The sequence below is a fragment of the Catharus ustulatus genome, chromosome 24 (assembly GCF_009819885.2).
Source record: "Catharus ustulatus isolate bCatUst1 chromosome 24, bCatUst1.pri.v2, whole genome shotgun sequence".
NCBI classification, from domain to species: Eukaryota; Metazoa; Chordata; class Aves; order Passeriformes; family Turdidae; genus Catharus; species Catharus ustulatus.
In genome coordinates this window covers 3,619,658-3,628,611 of record NC_046244.1, presented here as the reverse complement: position 1 = coordinate 3,628,611, position 8,954 = coordinate 3,619,658, and positions in this window count along the sequence as shown.

The following is an 8,954-nucleotide window of genomic DNA, read 5'->3' as shown; positions in this document are numbered from 1 at the left end:
CACTGTGATTATGAGCAGTGCATTTAACAGAACCTCCCTTCCCAACTCTCCTTTCTGTGTAGTCTCCTATCAGGAGTTTGTATCATAATAAACCCTTTCTTTCCTGCTGGGTGTATTGCACCTGTAAGTATCCATGAAGGAGTGAGAAAAGTTAGTGTCCAAGTGCTGGTAGGTTTATACAGAATTGCAAATGGAAGCAAATTCCATTTTGGAGAAGAGTAAAAAAGATAATGATTGTCCTAGTGAAGATCCATTTGGTGAGACAAGTAGAGGCAACCTGAAATGCATCTGTTTTCTGAGAATATTGATGGGCTGTTTTGCTTTGCCAGCAGTAAAAATATACTAATTTTCATCCCTGTCCTTCAACTGTGAAATCTGATCTCTGGAACTCTCAGTGAAGACCTCTACCTGATACTTGCAATCCTACTTGCATCCCTAGTACCTTGGGATGTTCACTTTATCTTTGATCAAAAATTCTCCCATTTTATTGCCTCCATGGAACTTGATCACTTAAGCAAGTCTCCTGGTCCATTTGGATTTCTAATTTAGAAAAAAAACAGATGTGAGAGGTTGGAAGCCTTTGCCCCTTGTGCATGGGAAGGTTGTCAGCCTGTTGGCCAGTGTGAAAATGAGAGCCAAGGGAATATGGTCTGTTTGAAGGAAATGGCTTGAGGTTCTCTCTCTCACCATAGCACTTCAGAAGGAGATTTTCTTGACTTTGCAAGAGGTGATAACTTGGCTTGGTGTGGAGTGGATGTGATCTAACTCTTTAAGAAGGGATTGTTTGGATAGGTTCTCATCCTTATGGCTGCCAGGGACCAGCACTGTCATGGGCTGAGCTCTCACAGAGCACAAGCATCTTCTACATGAGAGGAATGCTGGATTTGTCTTTACAAACAAACTGTGGGGCTGCTGGTAGATAAGGCTAGCACTGAGAGACAGAAGAAACAATGGGATGGATTGCACTGATTGATGAATGGAAAAAGACATTTGCCTTTACAAACAAACTGTAGAAATGAAACCGGGTATTGGAAGATGAAAGAAACAATGGGGGGGGGGAAAAACTATGAGTTCTGTAAGAATTAAAAATTAAAAGGGAGGGTTATACATTAGAGGGGAATGTCAGGTATCAGGCGTTTAGGAAGTCTGTGCCTTTAAAGTACCTCAGCAATGGGGAGAGAGAGAGGGAAATATGGCAGGGAATACAGGATAAAAAGGAGGCTGCATCCTCCAAAAATCTGAGAGACTCCAGGGGATGCCCCATGGCATCTCCCTTTATGGGAATAAAGCAAAAGGGACTCCTCTGTCTCCTTTTTAAACATAAACCTCTGGTGTTTGTGGATTAATTTTCCTGACACATCCACATTCTCTTTTCCTGTTTGACTAACATGATTCCAGAGACCTGTGCATGTCTACTGCTTCCCTTGGTAGCTTATTGCATTAATTGATCTTTTCTAGCTCTGAAAAAACATTTTACTTGTAATTTCAATTTATTTTGCTTTAATTTTTGACCCTAGGTTGAACTAGCTGCTTTAGAAGCTCTTGCTGTGTGTCTCGTGCAGGAATTCAACAGATAAAATCCTTTAATTAGATTATTGCAAAATATTTTTCAACTCTTAAATAATTTCTGCTGTTCCCCACCCTGAATTTTTCAATGGTATTTTTCAGTTTTATACCCTAGGGCTTGACTCAGGCTGCAGTGCCATTTTCATCTGTTCCAGGCCTAAAAGGAAAAATACTCCCTGCTGGTTCAGGTGTTCCAGGGCTGCCATCAGACCCCTCCATGTGGCTCAGCCTCAGAAGAGAGGAACCAATTGCTCATTTACCATGTTTAATCTTACAACATAAAACTGACCTAGAAGTGGCATTAAAGTTTAATATAGAATCAAACCTGTGAATTCTCTGCAAGCTCTGCTAGCCCTACAGCCAAAGAGATTATAATTTTATTGATTGTATAGCTGCAAAAAACACTTATTCCTCATGGGAGAGAGAAAAAAAGAAGGGTAGGGATTCAAACTAACACTAAGCCTATTTTTATTATACCAGGCAGGAGATTAATTATATTATTTTGAGGTCTGACCTCCAATTTTGTATATAGACATCATGGCTCCTGTTGGATCAATTAATGTATCAGAATATCAGGCTCAATGCAGAAATATCATCCAAAGAGTGTCCAGGGCACCTTTGCTGCTGTTTATTTACTGTAGCAGATAGCTAATCTGTTTGCTACCTGTTCTATTTCTCTTGCTCAAGAGGATTAGCAAATGTTTATTTGACAGAATGTTCTGTTCCTCTCCTATTTTTTTTTTTTTACCTCCTCTGTCCTAAGAGAATGAAGGCAAATCCCAGAGCAGCTCCAGGTTGGAAACACCGTGTTGCAAGCTGGACTCTAGTCAGAGGAATTTTGTTACTGCAGGTGGGGAAAGAGTAGAAAACAACGTGCTGCCAAACAGAGAAAGGGATCTTTAACTGAAGGGTACGAAATCAGAAGAGAGGAGATGCTTACAGCACTTTGACTCACCTGAGAACACTCAACAAATTGCATGGCAAGGTGAACAGGTTACTTACACCAGGAAAAGTTCAAGGTGGACTATAGACTCCTATAGCTGCCCTCTTGTTGTTTAGGGGGAGGCTGGGCTTGAAGGAATATATCCCAAGCCCCCAACACCCCCAGAGGCATTGCTTTCCAGTAGATTAATTTTCTTCTAATGCTGTTTTTTTCAGTGTGGCACATGTTACAAATCCCTATCATTCTTCCATGTACATATTGTGCCAAGCAAGTGGCAGCTGCCAATGCTGGTTAACACTTGAAAATAACAGAAATCCTGGTTGCTGCTGGCAGAAAGGGAGTGGGAAATGATAGGCTGGCAAATGACAGGCTCACAAATGACTTGTCAGGAACAAACATTTATATGATACATGGTGAGTGCTAGAATGCTACTGTCAGAGGTGGACATTTAGGAGGGAAACAAAATAATGATAAGATGTTAAACCCCCTCATCTCTGTCACTGTGCTCCAGGAAAAGGTAAATTTTACTCATGACCCAGCACATGTTCTCAGATTTGGTTCTCACAGGACAATTTGCTAAGCCCTGTACTCTTGTCCAGTGAGAATGCCCCTGCTTCTTTCTGTGGTTTGGATTCTGGTGTGTTTGAGGGTTGCTTTGGTGTTTTAGGCAGGCATAGACCCTGAAAGAGACTGACAAGCTTCAAGAGCAGCCTAGGGATGTCCTTTTTCTGTTCATCTCTGTCCTTTTCTCTGCTTTCAGTGGGTGCAGCAGTCAAGGAAGGCTGGCTGGCTTTGGAGCAATCCAAGGATATGATGGGACCTGCCTGTATGTGTCTACACCGAGGGGCTGCCATGCATCCCAACATTTCTGTCTCCATAAATACCTGATTGAGATGGAATGTAGACACCTACATGCAGACATCCAGCTAGTCTCTACCTTGTTAGATATTTTCAGGTAGAAAGAGGACGAGAGCCCCTGCCTCTCCTGTCTGACAGGCACTCTGTATGGGTGGAAGAGGCTAAATTAAAACCAGCAGAAGTGGACTTTCCGGTTTTTCTTGATAACTGGTGTAAAGGAGAGAAGGGAGCAGTCTTGTGCACTGCAATTAACATCAGGTGCTATTGCAACTCATCCCCTAATGCGATATAGATACAATCTCAGCAGAAAATTGAATGCTGCACTGAGTCAGAAACAGAGCAATGCTGGGTTTTGAAGAAAGTAATTAGCCCCAGGGACCCAGTGGTTTCTCATTTCCCCCGTGGCACACACAGGGAAGTGGGGCAGTATTTCCCGTAGGCTTCCAAAGTCAATTTAGACAAGGTACAGAGCCAATCTATAAATCAGCTTTAATGAATGCTTAGCAAGGGGCAGGCACACCTTTGCTCCTCCTGCAGTGTCCACCAAGTGCCACCCAGTGCCATTCTGCTTTTTTTGGTGAGTTCTGAGTGCCCCATCTCTGTCTGGGCACTGATCCAGCCCAAGCCCCTGCTAGAGAGCACAGCTCAGTGCATCAATGCTGTGATGGTGTGTGACAGACCTGCCAGGGTCACCTCACCACCCTCACCCATGGCCAGGTGCTGTCACCTGTGCTCACCTCACCCCTTCTTCCTGTCAGCCCTTGGTACAGCAGCAGCCCAGCCCTTCCTTGTGCTGCCCTGCAATGATTTGAGGTTTTGCAGAACTCACCGATCACGAATTCTGCATTTTTGTCCAGCAGAAGATTGGAAGTGTACAGAAAAAGACTCTTGGTAGGCATGAAAATTTTAATCTTACTAAAGACAGGATGTACTGGATTAAAGGTGCAGCTTATAATTAACACAGGAAGCAAAGAATTGAGCTGTTCAGGTGACACAACAGGGATGAGAGCAGTCTTTATTTATGCTCTGTCTTTAAATAAGAATTAAGTTTAGATCTCAAATGTACACAGCCTGTGCCTGCTCTGGGTGACTGCAATTTCCACCATCCAGGATTCTTACTCCTGCTTTCCTGACATAGCATTGTCACCTTTCAGTGGTTTGTCACACACAGAATAAAATCTGCAGGGTCTTTGCAGATAATCACATCCTTGTCTCTTGTGAAATGCACAGTCAGTGTGAGGCACTGCAGTGAAATGAAATGCTGTATTTCAGTGAGTTTGCCACACTGGTTTGTGTGTTCCTGCACCTCTTTCCCCAAAGCTGCACCCAGCAGCAACAGCCAATACCTGACATGACTTGTATCTTCAATGCCAGCAATTAACACTTTTGTTCAACATTTGTCTAGAAGTGCATGGCCATTGTAGCTTAGTCTGTGTGTTGTCTTAGATGAGAGATTTTTCCCAGCCTTCTTTCATTCTGTTGATGGAAAGACAAAATATGATAAAGGTCATAATCTGAAATGTAATCATTTTCCCGGTTTTGTATCTTAAAATACCTCAGGAGTTTGCTTAGGAAGTAAATGCAGATCTCATCATTTGGACTCCAAACTGTTGTGGCCCTCTGATCCCAAGCACATTCTCAATCTTCTGGATTCTCTAAGTGCCCTCTAGTGACTAATTCTCTGAATGGTGTTGGGTTTTCATTGTTGTTGAGAGACCAGCCATTGAAGGGGTGGGTGGTGAGGGCAGGAGCTGGATGAACCTCCTGGTATTATTCTGAGGGCAGCACTAGTTTGTTCTGCAGAAGTAAATAGAAGTGGTTTTTGAGCAGTCTGCAGAAAGCTCCGGGCAGCAAAGGAGTGAATGTGTATGCACTGCTGTTGTAGAAATGTCTGAGCTGAAATACGAGTCAAACCAAGCACAAACCACTGGAAGAAAAACGGTTTGGCTGTCACTGCACATACTTGAATGGTTTAGGTGAAGCGTGGCATTAATGAAATTTTCCTGAGTATTAAAAACTGATGTTCATATATTCTATAGTAAATCACTATGCTGAATCTATTTTCTCAATTAACTGACAACTCAATTTTAATGCAATCAGTGCTGTTAGCATTGCTTTTCATTCTGCAGTAAAATGCTGGTTCATATTTCTGGTGGTGCTTTAGGTACAGGCTTTTTGGTAGTATTTCTCCTTTTTTGAAATAAATATTCGAGTATCTTTTTAAATACTTAATTGCATCCATTAATACACCCAGTGTAGGAGTTCAGTTCAGGAACTGATTTATCTGTGCTATTAAAGTCATATGACAATGTGCTGAGGGCCAGATATGGAGGTGGTGTGCAGACTGGCACATACGAGCTTTCTTTATGTTCCTACATTGTTTTAGCTGCCCACCAAGTTCTTTACGCCTACTCAGTTGGCAGGTGAGGGATGCTGGGGCGGTGTAATTTACCTGGTAAGCTCATCTTACCATATAAGCATTCAGAACATATAATTGAGATGCACCTCACCTTGTTTGAACTTGCTTCCTTTTTTCTGTCCTGCTCTGTATTTGCATTGTGTTCAATACTACAGGCCATAGATCTAATTGGCATGATTGGGCATTTACAGAAATGTAAATTCTGTTCTTCAGCTGGTGGCATAAATGTTGTGGAAAGCAGAGTTTAATTTGGATTTAATAAAAGCTCTCATCTGCCTGGAATAGATGTACAGGGAAGAAGGCAAGCTGGATTGGCTCTAAAAATGATCTGGATTATGGCAGGAACAGGTACAGGTGGGATTTAGAGGACATCAACCTGTATGATGGACACCTGTGTTCATCTGTGTAACTCTGGTGGTAACCAACAATAGGACACGAGGTCATGGAATGAAGATGAGCCAGGGGAAGCTCAGATTGGACATTAGGAGAAGGTTCTTCACTGAGAGGATGGTTGGTCACCACAACAGGGTCCCCAGGAAAGTCATCATGGCACCAATCCTGTCAGAGCTCGAGGAATGTCTTGTTACAAGGTTTAGTTTTAGGTGGACCTGTGATGAACAGTAAATTGGACTAGATCATCATTATGGGTCAGTTCCAACTTGAGGTATTCCATGATTCTGACTCTAGCAATTTTTGTCATTAGCTGAACTAATTTTAAGCAAGACTGTCATGAACTTGCCATTGACTAAATGTCCTAGTCCCTGATTTGCAAACTTACAGGTGGTGTAGGATTGATCTATTTTAAATTATTCTGGTGATAAAGAACAATAGCACCAAGGAAGCTGATCAATAATGTGAATTTTTGTTAACTGCACTGGACAGAATGAGAAATTCATTGCATGAAAGAAAGAGTTGCATCAAAATTTCTGGGGGATTATGGGAAATTTTTGAGTATTGACCTTGCTTGGAAAAAAAAAGAGGTGGGCTTGATGCTCAGCAGCAAATGTACAGGGCTTTACTCTTAGCTTCTTAAGTGACCATGCTGCTCTCTAGTTCTCAAGAGAACAAAACAGAACAGTTCAATTTGAAGGGACCTCCAACTACCATCTAGTTCAACCACCTGACTACTTCAAGGCTGACCTTCCCTCCCTCTCTCCTTGCCAAAGCACAGTGAAAAATCAGTGGGCTGGTTTTGTGTGCATAGAAATACCTGGAGCCATGCCTCTGTACAAGAGGAAAAAATGGAGTTGGTGACACCTTGTTCTCCAGACATAAGCTGAGATCTTTGGAACTATACTACAAGAGTTCCTGACTAGCTTATTCCAAGTGTGCTTTTGATAAAATACAGTGACTGCCAAAGTAGAACAGGAAGATGCTACAGACCAGGACACTCTGGTCTCATACACAGTAACTAAGAAGCTGCTATAAAAAGTCATATAAGATGAGTGGTTGTTTTTCCTCTAAAACCTTCTGAAAACTCACCCAAAATTTAATGGATAATTTGTGTCAGACAACTGTCTTGAATCCATGGCATTAAATCCTACACAGCTTGGAGAACTTAAGACAGTCACTGTGTTTGTATACACATAAATATATATTTATCTAAAATACTTTGAAAACACAAGGTGGTGAAAAAGCATAAGTGCTGTTTAATATCACTGACAATGGGTTTGTCAAATCAGCTCTGGTACTAAGGCTTAATTCAGCATACATGACTCAGTCAAATACTCTTTCAGTGAGAGCTAACCACTGGCAACAAATAAATAAGAGATCTCAACTTTTTCATAAGTTCTGAGTGATTTCTTGTTGTGGCTCAGGAATGCTATTCCTACGTTCCTATAAATGCTATTCCTACAATTCTGTAGTCCTGAAGCTGCCAGTTCCAGATGGATCACAGAATGGCATCGTGGATCCACTGAACCAAACTGAAAGATGTTTTAAATTAATTTTAAGACAAAAGGAGAAAAAGAAACACCCAACACCACAGAAATGAAACCCTGCTCTTAAACAGGGAAAACAATCTACTCTCTGTTGGTGTTTTGCACAGAATTTCACTCGACTGGAGCTAATGTCTGCTTCAGAGGAAAGGATTATGGGGATACCAAGAGAGGTTTCCAAGAAACGGAGGAATGGTCTGATCTGAGCAAAGCAAATAATGAGGCCTGCTGGCAAATGAAACAGTGAGCCTAACATCAAGCTGTAAATGAGCAGAGATGAATATGCTGTCAGAAGCTGTTTAGTGAATGCAAATCATCTTGCACCCAGAGAAGTTAGGAGGGAACAGTGCAGATTCATAGCAGTAGGTATTCACCACCAAATCCTGCTCTTTTGGATGTTGTTGGGTTAAACTAGTACAAAGTAAATGAGTAACTTTACATTTCAACAGCAATTTATGTGCAAGCTCACAGAGAGGAGATTTGTGGTTTCTGTTTTGTCTACAGCCCAAAGGATGCTAATAAATGAATGCACAGCAGGAATTGCTTTTGTTCTCTCCTTTGTTGTTACCCTGGGAAGGACTAGAGTTGCTTGTCCCACTGTCCCCAAGTGGACAAACTGTTCTAAATGGTGTAAGAGTTAATCTGTCTAAATTTTGAGCAGACAATTTTATTTAATTGGCCATGGATAAACATGAGTTTAATGTCTCAAATACATTTACAAGGAAAAATCTTTGTATAAAATGACTTCCTGCCAGCATTAATGATATAACCCACTCTCCATGCCCAGGTGGAATAAAAAGCCATCCTTGATGACAAGAAATGGGATTCTTAAGCACTGTTTTCATCTTCCCAGTGTTTGCAGAGCTCTAGCACATGGGTGGTGGTTGCACTGAGGTGGTGGGAGCAGGAGTTGTCCTGTATTCTCAGTTGTGGTCAATGTAGAGGTGGCTAATCCTGAGTCTTAATCAAAGCAGGCAGTTAACAATTGTGGGTGTGTGACAGCCACACTCCCAGCTCATGACATGTCCCTGACCACCACCAGAAGCTGGGTGAGAAGCAGCTGGTGTTCCTGCAAGTACTTCTGATGGCAATGGCTCCTCCCAGCCCTGCTGTCTCTTGCCCCACCTGTCTGATCATTCTGGCAGCAGACCTGCCTGCTCATGTTCTCTTACCAGCTGTGCCACCTGGCTGGGCCTGCTTCTGTTCCTGTCCTTCATCCTTAGGGTCTCAA